Source organism: Zea mays, chromosome 4 (assembly GCF_902167145.1).
Source record: "Zea mays cultivar B73 chromosome 4, Zm-B73-REFERENCE-NAM-5.0, whole genome shotgun sequence".
NCBI classification, from domain to species: Eukaryota; Viridiplantae; Streptophyta; class Magnoliopsida; order Poales; family Poaceae; genus Zea; species Zea mays.
The window spans coordinates 123613734-123632059 of NC_050099.1; the positions used below are offsets into that span (position 1 = coordinate 123613734).

Below are 18326 nucleotides of genomic sequence, written 5' to 3' on the forward strand. Positions count from 1 at the left end.
AACTTCAGAAGGAAGTCCTTTTAAATTTTGTTTCATAATTACTTCATTCTGATTTAAGATCATATTTCTGAAATTTAGATTCGAAGGACAGGAGGAGGGGTTGGGCATGATTACGTACCAATTTCCTTAGGTAGGCAATCGGGGAAGTTGGATCGCAAGAATTCCTCAGTCTCCCAAGTAGCCTCTTCCTCTGAGTGATTACTCCACTGGACCTTATACATCTTGATCGATTTAGCCCGAGTTGATCTTTCCTTGCAATCCAGAATCTTGGAAGGGTACTCTTGGTACGATAGATCTAGCTCTATCTCCAATTCTGGTTCTGCTATGATCTCGGTCGGCAATCGAACACACTTCTTCAGCTGAGATACATGGAACACATTGTGGATGACAGACATTTTTGGAGGTAACTTCAATTTATATGCCACGGGTCCACATGCTTCTATGATCTCATAAGGTCCAATGTAACGAGGGGCTAACTTGCCTTTGATTCCAAACCTCTGCACTCCCTTGGTGGGTGATACTTTCAAATACATGAAATCTCCCACCTCGAACTGGAGAGGTTTCCTTCTCTTATCATGGTAACTCTTCTGCCTGGCCTGAGCAGCTTCTAGATTTTTCCTGATTAGTTTGACCTTCCTTTCAACTTCAGTCACTAAGTCAGGTCCGAAAGCTTCTCTTTCTCTAGGCTGATACCAATTGAGTGGTGTTATACACCTTCTTCCATAGAGAGCTTCGAAAGGTGCCATCCTCAGGCTGGATTGATAACTGTTGTTATAAGCAAACTCTGCCAAGGAGAGGTGCTTATCCCAGTTCTTGCCACAATCTATTGCACAAGCTCTCAGCATATCTTCAAGAATTTGATTCACCCTCTCAGTCTGACCATCAGTCTGTGGGTGGTAAGCTGAACTTCTGATTAGCTTGGTTCCCAAAGACTCTTGCAGTTGTTCCCAAAATCTGGCAACAAATTGGGCTCCTCGGTCAGAAACAATGGTCCGAGGCCATCCATGCAAACACACAATCCGGTCAATGTATAACTCTGCATACTTTTGAGCCTTATCAATGGTGTGCACAGGGATAAAATGTGCCACTTTCGTCAGTCGGTCCACAATAACCCAAATCGAATCATGATGACGAGAGGTGTTGAGCAGAGCCACGATGAAATCCATGCTAATGTCATCCCATTTCCACGAAGGTATAGACAGGGGTTGCAAAGCTCCAGCTGATTTCAAGTGACTGGCCTTTATCCTCTAACATGTGTCACATTCCGATACATATTGGGCTATCTCCCTCTTCATTATGGTCCACCAATACAAGGGCTTCAGATCATGGTACATTTTGGTGCTTCCTAGATGCATAGAGAATTTGGAGAGATGGGCATCGTCCAAGATTTTCTTCTTGAGATCCTTGTTTTTAGGAACCACCAATCTGCTTTCAAACCACAATATACCCTTTCCATATTGGCGGAAACATTTATACTTCTCGATCTTCTGAAGGAGATTCTCCTTAATAATTTGCACTCCCTTGTCACTGAGCTGGGCCACGATGATCTGGTCTTGCAAAGCTGGCTCAACGGAAAGGTGAGACAAAGCACCAGAAGGAATCACTTCAATCTGCATCTTGCTCAACTCATCACACAAGGTGCCAATACGAGAATCCATCACAACACAGTTGCATTGCAACTTCCGACTCAAGGCATCTGCTACCACATTGGCTTTTCCTGGGTGATAATGTACCTCTAGGTCATAGTCCTTGATCAGCTCTAGCCATCTTCTCTGTCTCATGTTGAGATCAGCCTGAGTAAAGATATACTTAAGGCTCTTATGATCAGTGAAAATGTTGTAGTGGGTTCCCATCAAATAGTGCCTCCACATTTTTAATGCATAAACCACTACTGCCAACTCTAGGTCATGAGTGGGATAATTCTGCTCATGAGGCCTGAGTGCTCTTGAGGCATAAGCAATGACTCGGTTGTCTTGCATCAAGACACAACCTAGTCCAGTGCCAGAGGCATCACAATACACATCAAATGGCTTGCTGCTGTCGGGTTGCGCTAACACCGGTGCTGTGGTCAGATGTTGCCTTAATGCATGGAAGGCATCTTCGCACTTCTAACCCCAAACAAACTTGGCTTCTTTCTTCAACAACTCAGTTATGGGCTTCGCAATTCGAGAGAAATCCGGAATGAATCTTCGGTAATAACCAGCTAATCCCAGAAAACTCCGAATCTGACGGACAGTCGTTGGTGGCTTCCAATTCATCACCTCTTGCACCTTATCAGGATCAATAGCTATTCCTGCCTGAGACATAGTGTGACCCAAGAATTTGATCTCCTTTAGCCAAAAATCACATTTTGACAACTTGGCATAAAGGTGGTGCTCTCGCAAACGTTGAAGCACTACATGCAAATGCCCGGCATGTTCTTCGTTCTTTGAGTACACCAAGATATCATCGATGAAAACCACTACGAATTTGTCCAATTCGGGCATGAAAACAGAATTCATCAGATACATGAAATATGCTGGTGCATTAGTTAGCCCGAAAGACATCACCAAGAATTCATATAGCCCATATCTGGTTGAGAAAGCCGTCTTCGGAATATCGCTTACTCGTATCTTGATCTGATGGTAGCCGGAGCGAAGGTCTATCTTGGAAAACACTTTGGCTCCGACCAACTGGTCAAAAAGAACATCAATACGAGGCAAAGGATACTTGTTCTTGATAGTCACCGCATTAAGAGGGCGGTAATTTATACACAGCCTCAAGCTTTCATCTTTCTTCTTTACAAACAAGGCTGGACATCCCCAAGGCGAAGTACTTGGGCGAATAAAACCTTTGTCCAGCAACTCCTGCAATTGCTTCTTCAATTCTGCCAACTCAGCGGGTGGCATCCGGTAAGGCCTCTTGGAAATTGGTGTCGTTCCTGGTTGCAACTCGATGGCAAATTCAATATACCGGTCTAGTGGCATTCCTGGCAATTCATCAGGAAAGACATCTGCATACTCACAGACCACTGGAATCTTCTTCAGAGGTAACTCCGTCATAGAAAAAACACATGACGGAGTAGAATCTTGACTGGGTAGAATTAAGGTGAAACTCCCACAGAACGGGGAATTGATTTCCACGATACGGCTGGCTACATCAAGCACTACTTGGTGCAGGGTCATCTAATTAGCTCCCAGAATAATGTCCACATTTTCCAAACCCAAAACAAGAAGGGTGGTTTTGATAATGTGGCTTCCCAGTTGAATAGGCACACTTTGGTTTAATTGATTAGTTGCAATTTTACCCCCAGGTGTGGCTATCACAAGCGACCCTTTTGTGTGATAGAAAGGCAGTTTACATTTAGCACTGAACTTTTGGCTAATGAAACTATGAGATGCACCAGAATCAAACAGAATTAAAGCAGGTTGATTATAAACTGAAAAGATACCGATCATGATGGGGGCTCCCTCAGGTACTTCCTCCAGAGTAGTGAAGTTGAGCTTCCCTTGCTTGACTTGTATCTTCTGCCTTCTTCCCTTGTCTTGATTTGGTGCTGGCATCTGCCTCTGCTGATTTCTTGGGCAATTCTTGGCATAGTGGCCCACATTGCCACAAGTGAAGCACTTGTTCCAATTGCCCTGGCAGAACTGCTGCTGCTGCGGAGGCTGATTGTTCCTTGGAGCGGGAGTTGGAAAATGAGTGGGTGCCGGCTGCTGCTGCTGAGGTGGCCTAATCACCCATCTGCCTGCCTGCTGCTGAAATCCTCTGATCTAATTGTGAGAAACAATCCTGAACCTCTGGGCCTAAACGGATGGTGCTGCCATTGGTGCCTTTCTCTTCTTCTCTGCCCGGTGAGCTACAATACAATCCTCCTAGGAGATGGCCAGGTTGACCAACTCATTGAAGCTATCAGCCCGGACAGTGTTAAGGCGTTCTCGCAGCTTGGTGTTGAGACCCCTACGGAAGCGGTCTCTCTTCTTCTCATCAGAATCAGCATAGTAACCTGCATACTGGCACAGGTCGTTGAAGGCCTGAGCGTACTGCAATACCGTGCGGGTTCCTTGATTAAGTGCCAGAAACTCATTCAGCTTGCGATCGAGAATTTCGGCTGGTATGTGGTGCCCTCTAAAAGCAGTCTTGAATTCTTCCCAAGACACTTCATGATTAGCGGGGAGCATAGCACGGAAGTGGTCCCACCAAGTCCGAGCAGCGCCGCGAAGCTGCTGCGCGGTGAAGCGAGCCTTGGTTGCATCAGGGCAGTCTCCCGTGAGGAGGGGAAACTTGGACTCAACGACGCGGAGCCACACGTCGGCGTTCAATGGATCCTCTGCCTTGGTGAACAAGGGTGGCTACGTACTTAGGAACTCCTGGTAGGTTGCCGCTGCCGGAGGTCGCTGATGCTGGCCTCCACCATGTTGCTGAGGGTGGGGCTGGCGCTGCAAGAGCTGTCGCAGAATCTCGTTCTGCTGAGCCATCAGCTCCTGCACTGTGGGAGCTGGAGGAGGTGGCGGGAGAACTTGCTCGTTATGCCCGCGACGCTGCCTAGCTACCATCTAAAAATAGAGATTGTCGCCCTTGTTATCCCAACTCACAATTTCGAACGACAAGCTATTATCTCATATGGAAATAAAATGCCATAATCATAATATTAAGTTCGAAATGAAGATAACATGGTTACAAACATCCCACAGATTTCGAAAGTTGACAAGGGTTACATCAATTAGGGGAAAGTACCAGTAAGTCTAGTCCAAAATCTGCCATTAACTAAGCTCGTGTAGGTTTCTATCCGCCTAAAGCGTCAAAGTGACTGATCAACCCTGAGTGGTGGAAGCGACACTGGATGCGGGTGAAGGAGGCATCACGGAGGTAGTCCCGTTGACACCAGGGGCTGGTCCTAACTCCTCGGGAGCCTCTTCTCCCTCGCTTCCGGCCTCATTGGCCTCCATCTCCAAGTGGTGCATGTCCAGGTGGTCATTTGCTTCTTCGAGTTCTCGCTGCACATCGTGGAGCTGGTTCTCCAAGACATCAATAGTGTTGTCTCGGATCTCCACCTGCTGCTCCAAGGTGGTAATGCGCTAGCTCAGCCTTTCCACCTGCAAATCCTTCTCTACCAACTCGGAGGACAAGTCGACCACAAAGTCTTCTCTGCTGTCGAGGGTGAGCTTGGTGGTTTGAGCGATGTTAGCAAGGTGTGCCATAGTGTCGCTCTGCAGGGCTTGAAGGCGGTACAGCGCACTCATGCACTGAACAGTGACCCTCCCAACCAAGTCAGGATACATTGCCCACACATCTTTCACGTGGCTCACACGGTTACACCACATGGGGTCATCCTTCTTCTCAGCAGGGAAGAGTCCCAAGGGGTGCATCACCATCTCCACGGGGATGGTAGCCACAGAAAGTTGTCAGAGCCTTCATGGCTGCCGCTTCAGTGGTGTCGTCCGTCCTGAATCCAACTGTCTCGGAGTCAAGAGAACGCCAACCCGGCTGAAGGGGATGAGCCTCCAAAGTCAGCCAGACTCGGCAACGAGGTACCCGATGCTCCTCATACAACTGCACCGTCTACAAAGGGGGCGTAGGGTAACCGGCGGAGTTAAGCACTTCCCACAAGATGGAAGGAAAGCCATCGTGAGAAAGAAAGTCAGAGCTGAAACGAGTGTCTCCTCCCTGGCGGGGGTGGGTGAATTCATCCGCGAAAGGGTATCAAAGGTAAAGATTATGGTGGAAGGAAGAAAATAAAAGAGCCTGGGTGGTTTTAAAAGGAAGCGGGTTAGCTCAGTTTTTAATTCCTTTTAGTTTTTATAATGCATGCATGCTGAAATCAACGTCTCCTCTCCGAATAAAATAAAAGGGGGCTCCTAGGGCACCCTTCAAAAGCTAAGGACTGGCCCACAGGGCCTACTTACTTAGCCACCTATTTCCCCCTCTATTCCTAAGGCCTTTCGTCCTAGGTCTAGTGGTCTAGTCCTGACGATTCTTAGCAGTTTCTAAGCAAGTTTTATATTTTGAAAATTGGTATTCATGGTTTATTGTCCTTTTCTGTGGTGGTATTTTCTCCGATACCAGCTTTGGCAGAACCGCCCGAATTATTCCAACTTAAGTGCCTAAGTCACACCTCAGGTGCCGTAACACACTTAAATCGGAATAACTCGTCAGTCCCTCAGATCTAGTCTGATAAAGCCACTTAACTAGGATCAAATACCACAATATCACTCAAAGGTGAGTCACAGAAAAATACAATAAAACAGGAAAACCTCAAATTAAAGTACTGAATTATTACATAAATCAGAGTTTTTCAAGTAGCTGGTAAAAGTTCATAAAATAAGATGCAGCTGATAATCGATGTCGTCGATAGCGAGGAAATGGGCAAGGCCTAGCCCACTACTCCTCGTGCTCCTCTCCTGCCGGAGCAGCATCCCACTCGACTGTCCAACCCGGTGGCAGGGTGGTAGGCCAAGTCACATCATCAACCATATCTTGAAGCGTACCTGCAAAAATTATGCCACAAGCAAGGCTGAGTATACTAATACTCAGCTAGACTTACCCGATGTGAAGAAACTACTCCTCTACCTCTAGACCATGCAGCTGTTTGGCTAAGGGCTTTGGTTTGCCAAAAGCACTAGCTGAGTCTAAAATCAATTTTTAACTTTTCAATTTGTAGTATCATTATCTTAGCTAAGTGTGCTCCTTCTAAGCATACATGGTAGCAAGCATTTAGTACAATCAACAAGTTATCTCATGTAACCTCATTTCACTTCTTACTCAATGTAGTACAAGAGGTCAAGCAGTCTCATTAGCTGCGAGAAGCAGACGATTCGAATCGAGTTTTTATCCTTGCAAGGTAAACCTAAACACACGACATGTCAGGGTACTCCGACCCCACACATGTCAACCATCCCCATTGATTCCCCATTCGCGTCCAGGCCTCACCGCCTTGGCATACAATGCTCCATTGACCCCAGCTGCCGCCGTGCAGTGACCGCACTTGTACCCACCATAGCTAGCATGAGAGACCCAGTCTCAGGTCGTGTGAGGGATAAAGTCCGTGCCCGGCTTCACTCAGGTACTAGGTTTACCGGTTACCATATTTCTTGACATGTGCTTAGTACGTTCAAACACTTGACTCAGGTATCCACACATTAATCCTTAATTCCTTTTCCCGTCTCATGGACAAGGCATCTTCCCTGGATCCAAGTCCATAGACCATCATAGATCCCATTATCAAGATGAATACAATCAATTCCTGACCTCGTACGAGTGCTAGAAAAATCACTCGACTTCTACTGAGATCCTGTTTAGCAAGCAGCTACTCGACCTAGCATACTAGTATTCATCTAAAAAAGGAATCCTAAGTTCATGCAACTACAGGTTTCAAGCAATTCCTACACTTAAGTGCACATTACAAGCCTACAAACATTAAGTGTAGTAAAGTAGTATATATAAATACGGTTATTGCATAAACCGGGGCTTGCCTTCAATAGCTGGGGCTACGGGGAGATCCTCGATGGCAGCCTCGGGAGCTTTCTCCTGGTCTTCCTCTTGGACAGTTCCTTGCTCGGGGATGAGCACGTACTCTCCGTCAGCGAGATTACAATCTAATGAATGCAATGAGTAAGATACATGCATGATATGATATGGGCTTTAGCAATTAAACTTTGATGGTGAATGATCCACTTAAACCAGATATATTTTAATCTTGCTATTAAAGATTTTTGGTGGTATACTTAGTATTTTAGATCACACTCAGTTAAACTAAGTGGTAAGTCCATTTTGGTGTTCCATTGAATTCTTTTTAAAGCCTTAGTGAGAATTTGCCAAGATTTCTAGTTGAACTTATTGGGGCGAGGTTTATCTTTCATTTCTTTCCCTTTATTTCTTTTATGTTTTTAAAGTGGGTTTGAACTACAAGTTGTCTTAATAAATTGCCAAAAATTTTGTAAAAATTACAGTGACTTCTTACTGGTTTATAATTCTCTGTCCTAAAATTTGGGGCTTAAAGAGTGAATAGTTTTCTCTGGACAAAATTATCAAATATTAGGGTAGAAGGGGTGTTTTTGAACTACAACTACCATTTAATAGTAGGTTATTCTCTAAGACTTATTTTTGCTGGCATTTAGATGTTATGACATGACTTTGTACAAACTTTTAGCCACTAATATCCTTTAGTCATTTTACTATGATTTTCTAAAGTTTCTAGTCAAAGGAGTGCTTTCTACTACCACTATATTTAAAAAATATCAAACAACAGATTTCTGATTTTCCTAGCTTCTTCTTTGTGCAAGAGCAATCATTCTGAAGTTTGGCATCTTTTTGCTTAAGGGAGGGGTGGTAAGAATTATTTGGATTAAATGGCCTTTTTCATGTAGTATGGCAATGGGTATTATTTTGCAGCTTCCAATTGAGTTTTGCATTTTTCTCTGGTGGCCTATCTCATTATTGATCTAGCAAAATTTTATTTGCCCATTATTGCAGTATTTTTTGGGTTGCTTATGATTTATTTGAAATAGGACCCAATATCAAGTTTTATTTGTTTACCCTACTTAAAATGATGGGCTGGGGTGGTTATCATTTTTGTAGTGGGGTTCTAGTGGTTATAAGTCCACTGGATTTTTATTAACAATTTTGGATTTGGTTTTATAATTCCAATAATTGTTTTCTAGTTGGAATAATGCTAAATAAAACATTTCACCTTGATTCTTTTCTGGAGTAGAGGTCCCTTTATTTTTTCTAGGTTCTCTGTTACTTAAGTAGGCTAGGAAAAATAATTGCACTCACTGTTCATTATTTTCTAATGTCTTTCTGATTTTCCTAAGTTTTGGGAAAAATGGTTTTTAATAGATATCCCTACTTAAATTTTCAATACCGGGGTTCTCACTATTTTTAAACAGTGTTTAAATGGGGTTTGAACATCTACAAATTTTCTTAGGCTCAGCACAGAAGCATAACTAATTTTCTTTAATTTAATAAGGTTTGGTCAGTTTCTGTATTTAATTCTAAAATCTAAAATTTAAAACAGAAAGCATGGGGTTCAGTATTTTTAATTGGTAGTCCATAATATTTAGAATCCAGCAAAATTGGTTTGACAATTTTTGGTTAAGTATTTCTCAAGTTATGAATTTCCTAAGTTCTTTGTTCATTAAAAAGATTCAACAGAAATGATTAAATGGAAAATGACTTTGCATCGAGGTCCCTGGCGGTTGTTTTCAAATTTCCTTACAGATTAGTCCCTGGGTTACTATTCAAATGTGTCACTGACAGTTCAGAAAACCCCTTGGGTTCCACTAAACCTAACCTGAGGTCTTTCCCCCAATTTAACAGTTCCCGCGGCGGAGGAAAGGGTGGAGGGGCTTACCGGCGGCGAGACTGCTCCGGTGAGGTGGTCGAGGGTGTAGGGGCGGTCCCGAGGGTCACGATGATGTGCGGGTCGCCGTCGGGGATGGTCAGAGTCGGTCGGTCCACATGCGCAGGCGGGGGAGCTCGTCGGCATTGAGGAGTCCGGCCTAACCAGGGCATAATTGATCAATCAAATGGGTCAGAGAGGTTCACCAGGGATCAAGGAAGGTGTGTGTGCAAGGAATCGGAAAAAGACTCACTGGATTGCTCGGTCTACGCGCGCAGGCGGGCGGCCGAATTCCGGCGAGAACGATCTTGGTTTTCTGGTGAAGTTCTGCCGGGTTCGAGAGCTTGGGAAGCTTCACAAGCTATTGGCAAAGCTAACCGAGCGGCTGGCGCGGCTTGGAAGTGACCGGAGTGGGCTGGCCACGGTGGACGAGGCTCAGGTGGCAATGGCGGGCTGAAGAGAGCTCGCCGGAGCTAAGGAGGGGCGTCTGGCCGATGAAGGTGAGCACGGGGTGAGGTGAGGCACGCCCGGAGAGGCTTTATAGGCGCGGGTGGGCACAGCCGAGGGCGAGGCTCTGACAAGTGCTCAGGGCATGCGCGGGCGAACGCCAGTGCGTGCTCGGGCGCCTGGCACGACGTCGAGCACGAGGCAGCGTAGAGAGAGGTCAAGTTCAAGCGCGGATTGGCTCCAAATCTTTGAGATTATGGCCATGATCCTGTTGAGAGATCTCTTCCCCTGACATTCCTTTGTCATTTGTGTGTGGAGCCTTGCAGGTTTTGCTGACTGGATCAAGAGATAGAGAGGGGAGAAATCGGGTTTTTCTCACTGCCGCGCGTAGAGAGAAGATGTCGGGTTTGACGTGTCCAGAGCACGCGTCCCGATGCCATCTTCTGATATGAGGTAGGGGGGTTAGTTAGGCACATTTTTGTCAATGGGGTCATTAGGATTTGAGCTAGGGATCAAGGTGAACACGCTCGGTCTTTGGCTCAAGAGCTGAAATTCAGAAATCTGAATTTCAGAAATCCCTATTGAACCCTCACTTGAGAAGCTTGTTTGGAGTTTTTATTAAACTATTTTGTCCAAGCTTCCATAATCTTTAGTGTAGTTTATTTAGTATATTTCAATGTTTATAATTGGCCTAAGCCATGATTTTATATTTTTCATGGTCTTTGACCCCTTTTCTTTATCTCTACTTAGATAGCTTGATTAGGGTTGGTGTTAGGGTTTCAACATTTTTCTCTTTTTGAAAATCTTATTTGTTTGGAACATTATTCTTTAGATATACACTTAGTGGATCTTTTATTCTTAAGTTAATTTGATGCTTCATGCTCAATTTGGCCCACATGAAATGTTGACTCTTGGGTTAGCACTGAGAGAAACCCTAAGTGACACTGGGGTGTCACAGTCCACCATCAAACAGTCACAGGATCTTACTCAAAATGGAGCTCTAAGTTCATCCAACTTCACTGTTAATGAGAATTCAGACTTAGGGTTGACTGACAGCCTGGCTTTGTGCTCACTTTACTCCAAATTTTTCATGTGATCAAGGCTTAATCACATAAGCAAAGTTGTACTCCTATGATAGCTCTATAAGTTTGATGTGTTGACCCTAGGCAAATTCCTTATATTTTTAGAAATACAGAGCTCTAAAGTCAGCCCTATTCAACTGATTTTGGACTTAGACACATGAGAAGTATAGGGTGACCTTTTGCAAATAAGCCCAAATCTCATGGTTTGATTTGCAAATCCTCAAATGTGTGAAACATGATTTGATGTGCCCTAATATCCTAGTTTTTGCACTTTGGTCCAAAAGTGTACAAAATTTACACATAGCCCCCTAGGGTTTCAATTCTGGGTTTTTCAGGGGTCTTTTTAGGGTTTTTAACACTTTATGGTTTTGGTGCTACCCAAGTCCATTAAATGTGATATCTTATGATCATTTCTAATGAGTTTTGGGATTTTAACTTATTTGGGCTTCACTTTCACTCATAATCCCAGTTTAGGGTTAAGTACTCTAACCTAGGGTTACTCACATACCAAGTCACATCAATACAGCTTGTTTGAAATTTTTGCCTAGTGAATGCACCCTAAGTGTAACAAACACATGATATGCCAATGCTCATGATGTTATGCTCAAGTTTTAGCGACAGTAACGCCAGGGGTGTTACAGTATAGGAGTGAGAAAAGTACACAAGGGCAACGATGACAAAAGAGAGCACATGAAACACGAGCACACTATATTGATGTTTAAAAGTGTTTAGGCATAGAAAGCATCAAGTCCGTCTTTAGAGGTCGGCGAGGATGACTTTCTGTTGCCAGACCGGTTACCATGGCTGGACCTTGCGAAACCTGGTCTAGGTTATTTTTAAAGCAGGTTAGGTCGACTTTCTCTAGATTGTAGATTAACTTATTTTCAAATTGATTTTTGATGTGAGAAACTTAACAAATGTATTTGAAAGTTGTTTCCTATAGGATAAGACCATCACTTCTCTATATATGAGAGAATCACGACCAATTGAAATATCCAAGACCCAGTCGTTAAAAAACTAGTCTACTACTGCTTTTTTAACCCCATGTCATTGTTCATCGCCTGATTCGATCAAGAATGACACTCTAGGCTCACTGGCAGAGTGCAATCAAGCAAAGTTCTTGCACCAATAGGGTCCCTCCTCGGTGAGAACATTGGCAATTACTTTACTACTTTTCCTAGGAACTAGATTTCTTCGTCATGTAAGTGAGATTGGTTATCATTTGGTGGCTTTCTCATAAAGCTCTCTATTTTTCACTAAGTAAGTGTGATACCATCGCTGTGTTTTTGGTCAATGGTGACCTAAGCAATCTAGCTTTTGCTGGTTTGTGATCTAATTCATCGTCAACTCACCTTTTGCCGACTTTGCCAGGAAAGAATCGCTTCGACTTTACTTTGTAGTTGAATCTCTTTGCCCTGGACATATTCTTCGTTGATTCATCCTTCTTGCACACTTCATTACCTTTGTATCTAGCCCAAAAGATCGATCACATGGTTTTGATCTTATGGTAATCTTGCTTACTATTGTGTAACATGTTGCTATAAAATTCAGCATGGTAATCAATATTTAAATCATGGAGTACCAAGATATGACACCACAAAACTGCTACAATTATCCTGAATAATATAGCTTGTGCATGCATCTTGTGTCTCTACTAATTAATTTCCAAGTTATATGATTTTTTATGCTGATGTTACTAGTCATAACTATAGTAGATTATTGCATCGACTAATTATTATGTTGACTATAGTCTTCATAAACATTATAATGCTTGGTATCATATTCAAGAGTAGACATCAATTATGAATTATTTGGGTTTTAATACTATTCTTCTTCATCAACTATAAGTTCAAAATATGTGATTCCACCACAAGACATGTCGACGAATGAGAGAGTTATCTAACATGATGCTAATTATTTAGCTAATCACTCTCAATCTTTATTGTACTATGAAAATGTTAATGCTCATAATTTAGTGTATTATGTTACATCAAACTCAAGGTGAACTGATAAAAATGCAGCAAAGCATGCTAATGATAATACTCATAATTTGATCTCATATATTGCTCCCAACTCAAGCAAAAAAATTAGTAAAAGATTGGGTAATGTTAATACTCATGATTTGGCTACATATGTCACGAGTGATTCTAGCTAAATCAATGAGATTTAGTTAGCTATTCTCAATCAGACCTTGCTAAACTTAGAAAGGTAATTTCAAACTCTTTAAAAGCATGTGCTAGATATACAAAAAAGATTATGAGATGCTTGTTGTCCGCTTTAAAATAACTAGCAAGAAATCGATCACACCTGAGTAATCTATTGTGAATGTGAGAAAAAGAGCTTTGCTAATTGGCGCAATTGATAAAGGAAGAATTGGTTCAGGTATAAGTAGATGTTTGACTAAAAGAAAATAATAAAATGTCTTTTCCAAATCAGTCACATCTCCAGAAACAATTCTAGCTACAGAAAACATGAAAAACACACGAAGCAGGCTAAACTTGATTTTTAGGAGTTAAAGGGGTTGTATGCTTATCTAGTGACTATCGCGTCTTTGATGGATACAAATTTAAGCTGAACAATGTTTGATTGATAAAGCATATAAAGTTAATAAAGCTCAAACCCCTAAAAAGCTTAAAAGGAGATGGAACTTACATTGCAAAAGTCAGTTAGGCCGCCGTAGGGTTGCCTAAGCTGAATTCACCCCTATATTGTTCAAGCTGGCAAGGTAGGGTCTAGGCTAGGTAGACTAACTTATGGTATGTTTGGTTGCATGATGTGAGCTATGATTCTATGAAAAAAGTTGTTATGGACTGTGAGCTGTAAAAAAGTTAAAAGTTGTTTGGTGGAAGCCGCTAAAAGCCACTAAAAAGTTCTTCACATATATTTGCAAAAGTTCTTCCATTAGAAAGCCACTAAAAGTATGTCCATAGGTGCTTCCAATTTTGCATTGCGAGAAAGCCATCTTTTGGAAAAAAACTGTTGGCTATATTGGGCCCTTTAGTTTGGGTTTTGGCTTTTGGAGATAAAATGCATAGCCAAAAGTCAAACCAAACACACCCTATCTACCCAGACTAGGTTTGAGTTAGCTAGGACAACTTTTGTTGTGCCTTCTACCTTGCAAGTCGACCAACCTATGTTGATGCTGGCTAGGCCGATTTCCCCTATTTCGGTGATAAACGATGAATCTCTAGATGATTTGGCTCCTATTGTTGATAAGGTTTTCTCTATGGATTTTGAGGAGGCTATAATTGGCTATTTTTTGGGGATAAGGAGCAACATTATTCAAACCAAGTACATACACTTCTCCAACATGATCAACAAGGTATATAATACAAATATGTTATTAAATTTCCAGTTTGGTCATATTGCTTCAATCTATACATATATTGGTGATATTCTTCCTAGTAATTATAAAACACTAATTCAGAATGTCATCTAGACTAATAATGGTGGTCTGCCAAAACCAAGGATTACCAAAAACAACCACAAAGGTGTTGTATTAATGTCAAATCTGATATGTTCATTTACCTAGCTTTAAATTTTACTCTACAAAGGAGTCGGGTACAGAAATCAAAGTACAACTTTCAATTTACTTTTTATGGTTATGTCTTTGATATATTTCTAGATAATAATTTTATTAGAATTACTGATCATAATGTTTTATTGTCTATTCAAAACTTAAAAGAGCTAACATATTGCAAGTGGCATAATTCATTTGTTCATAATACTTCTAACTGTAATATGTTTTGTTAAGTGACCCAATTGGCATGGATAAATGATGATTGGGATTTTCTTTAGCTTACAAATGGACTAATTGGGTTTGATTGGTCTTTGATGGAAAATTGGCTACCATTAGCCGATTCATTCAAAGTTCAAGGTTCACATGCCAATAGAGGGATGTGGAGCCCCTAAGCGAAGACAATGTCATTGTCCATGAATTACAAATTAAAGATATCCCAAGGATAATAATGTGATCATAATTCCAAAAGATGTTAGGTGGAAAATAAAATCTCTTCAACAGAAGGAAAGGCCGATTAATCCTGTTGAACAAGAGGAATCAACTAAGGATCCAACATTTGATCGTTAAAAACCAATCTACTATCTCATTTTCAACCACATATTGTTGTTCATCACTTTCTAACCATATGTTGTTGTTCACTGCCTACTGCGATAAGACCACCTCCCTCTCTATATACGAGAGGATCACAATTGATTATGGTTACTAACATCTAATCATTAAAAAACCAATAAACTGCCTCAATTTCAACAAAATCGATGTTCATCGCTTTCTAAATATATGTTGTTGTTCATCGCTTTCTAAACATACATTGTTGTTCATCACTTTCTAACCACATATTGTTGTTCATTGATTGATCCAACGATCAAGGATGGTACACAACTAAGAGTGGTGCTCTATGCTTACCGGTCGAGCTAGAGCAACCCAACGATGTTCTTTCCCTGATAGGGTCCCTCCTAAAGAGAGCTTCGACATTCTTGTCTTGACACGGTCCTTACCAAGAAGAGATTTGATGTTCTTATCTGAATAGGGCCCTTCTCTAACTAGAGTAGAGAGTTTCATCAGTTACTTTGTTAGTTTACATAGAAACAACTTGTCACCTCACACAGAGAGCTTCAACAGTCTTACCTGAATAGAGTCCCTCCATAAGAACTTAGACATTCTTGCACAACCCCCCCCTTCAAATTTGACCCCACTCATATCAAATGTTCACAACATAGGAATGGTCGCCCAAGGTCCGCGCCCTGCCATGCCGAGTGCGTAGGGAGGACCGCTCGTCTGTAGGAATTCTACCATGGGGATGGCTCCACGGAGCTCTTGGCCTCACTCGCCATTGGATCGCGTAGCCGCCACAAGGTCATGACATCTGTCGGGATCTTCGTTGGGCTTGGCTTCACGTCCACCGTCGCGCGCTATGCCATTGGCTTGCGACCACCATTGGCGTCTCCTTGCGCTGTGGACGACAAGCCAACATGAAGCAGCAAGTAGATAGATGGGTGATCGCCATGCTGCAAGAAGGCGCACACCAACAAGGCATGTGGATCAAGGAGGAAGACAAGTGTATGGTGGCTTACATCCTACTGGCGTTCGTTGCCTAGGACGACAGGCGGCTTACATCCTACTGGCGTTCACTACCTAGGATAACGGGCCCGCTGTGATGCTACAAGAGCTACCGCATGTACCAGTCATGGGGGAGACCGGGAGGAGTAGCACAGCGTGGCCAGGAGAGCGCTGGAAAAGATGACCTATGCAGACAACAACATAGATAACGTGAAGAAAGAATACAGGAAAACGAAACGTTTTCTCTACTAGTCATATGCCTGTGCATTGCTATGGTTTTTATACATGACATATGATAAAATTTGTTTTAATAAAACACAAAATATATGTTTTCTATTGATTAGGTGAGTGTGAATGTGGAGCCAACAACTAAAGTTCAATCACTCACTTATACATAATTTCACCTTATTTTTTACATAAAGCAGAAATATAAGACTTCCCAAAAGGAGGTCTTGCACTCTTGTATCATTTGCCCTTTCAGCAAGAGATAATAAATATTGGATGGTTTCAATGATATTTTAGTTGTCTCTCTGAAGGATATTATGAAGAATCACCTGAAATAATTGTTGGGGCTTTGGTGGTTGCAATACATTTATGCCAAACAAAACAAATCTTTTCAAACTGATCTAAGCATGCCAAGGCAAATGAAGCAACACTTTAGGTCCCATGCACCCTTGAAGTGGAGCACCAAGTTCACTGAATGTTTTTAGCGTGGTAATCACGTGGTGCTATGAGATCTCAGAACCATTGCCTAGAAGCACAAGAAGTTTCTTGTTAATTCTTGATTCAATCCTAGTCTTAGCAGCTTTCAACTTTCCAACCTTTATAAAAAATGCAACTCTTGCAAACACATTTTCTTACATTGCTCATTTTCTGCAAACAAGAGATCTGCAATTTGATCCATGGGAATTCTTGCCAAATTTCATCAGCAATTGCGCCATCAACATGCTTAGATATCTTGGCCAGAACAGAAGAGATGTTGGCTTGAGTTGAAGTATCTTCATAGGAACAAAGAAGATCAATTAATCTATCTATGGAACATACTATTTCAAAAGAGCAAATAAGATTTATGTAGTCTGCTGGAACAAATATAATTGCAACTATGGTAGTGGATGTAAAAATAAGATATGGTGATCCTATGGAAATTATCTCTGCTATTCGAGGGACAAGTATTTTACTGAACCCAATTTTGCTTGCCTCGAATTCAGATAGGGATATGCATGCCATGAGAGCTTGAGTTGTGTTTGTTAATTAAATGTCAATGTCCATGAATTCTAGCAGAGAAAAGAACGATCCCATCTTCCGTTCAGCTGGTCTTTTCATACACTCTTTGCCAAAAAAACAAAAGAGCTACAAATGTCGCATAATATGAAATTGAATCAGATAAAAGAGCACGAGTAATATCATGTGTTTTGTTCTCATGGTGCATCTACATCTTTCTCATTGACATATGAAACTAGATCACGTGCACAAGTTGCATATGTTGGGAGGTTGGATATGGTTTTCTCCACATTTTCCACTATGGTTTCTTTCACCAGAGCTTGCCCATGACAACAACTGTAAGAGGATGAAGACGACAACGATCCAGCAAGACTTCTGCGATGGGCTGTGAAGTATAGAGAAGTTAAACGCGCAAAAGCCATGGTGTTTGGAATTTTTAGTTATTCTATTTTTCATGATGTATCTTCCTCTAACATGTCTTAATTTGCAAATTTGGCATAATTACTGATTAAAAAAATATATGTATGTAAAAAATACTAAGCATATTTGTTAAGCTAAACATGATGTTACTTAAGAAAATATGTTGTTAACAGAATAATATTAATATGAAATGGAAACATATGTAAATTAGAATCATTCGACAAAGATAAGAGATGTCCGTGATTTGAGAACCTTCTTTAGATCACAACCGCAGAAGTAGCTCTCCAAGACTCAGCGAATGTTGCCGCAATTTCACAAATACATGGCATGCATCCCCATGGCTGTCGTTGCCGCCATAAACACGGACGACCCAATTCCCGGCTCCATCAATTTAGAAACGAGCAAGCATGCAACCGATTGCTCACCCCCATACACACCAATCTGACTCCCAAGCTCCGTTTGCATCAGTACCGCTAGCACTCCACCTACAGCTACCAATCGAGACCTCCCCGGCCTAAGCAGATCGATTGATCGTGTCACACCCGGATTTAAGGGATAAAGCGGGGTGCGTCTCATATGTGCGCCAAATAAGAACATCACATATAACGACAAGTGTATAGAGATAAATGTCACAAATATTATTACATAGTGGAAGTGCCTTATAAAAATAAATGATAACAATAAAACGAGCTAATAATTATTCCTTGGCGCCATCAAGCTGACTAGGATACGCCACCTAGATCAACTCGTACTCCTCGTT

The 18326-nt window shown here is 41.9% G+C and overlaps 1 pseudogene; it reads right to left on the reverse strand.

Moving 5' to 3' along the window:
* Positions 1–16050: 16050 nt before the first annotated feature.
* On the reverse strand, positions 16051–17354 carry LOC109945796 (uncharacterized; annotated as a pseudogene).
* Between the last annotated feature and the right edge of the window lie 972 nt (positions 17355–18326).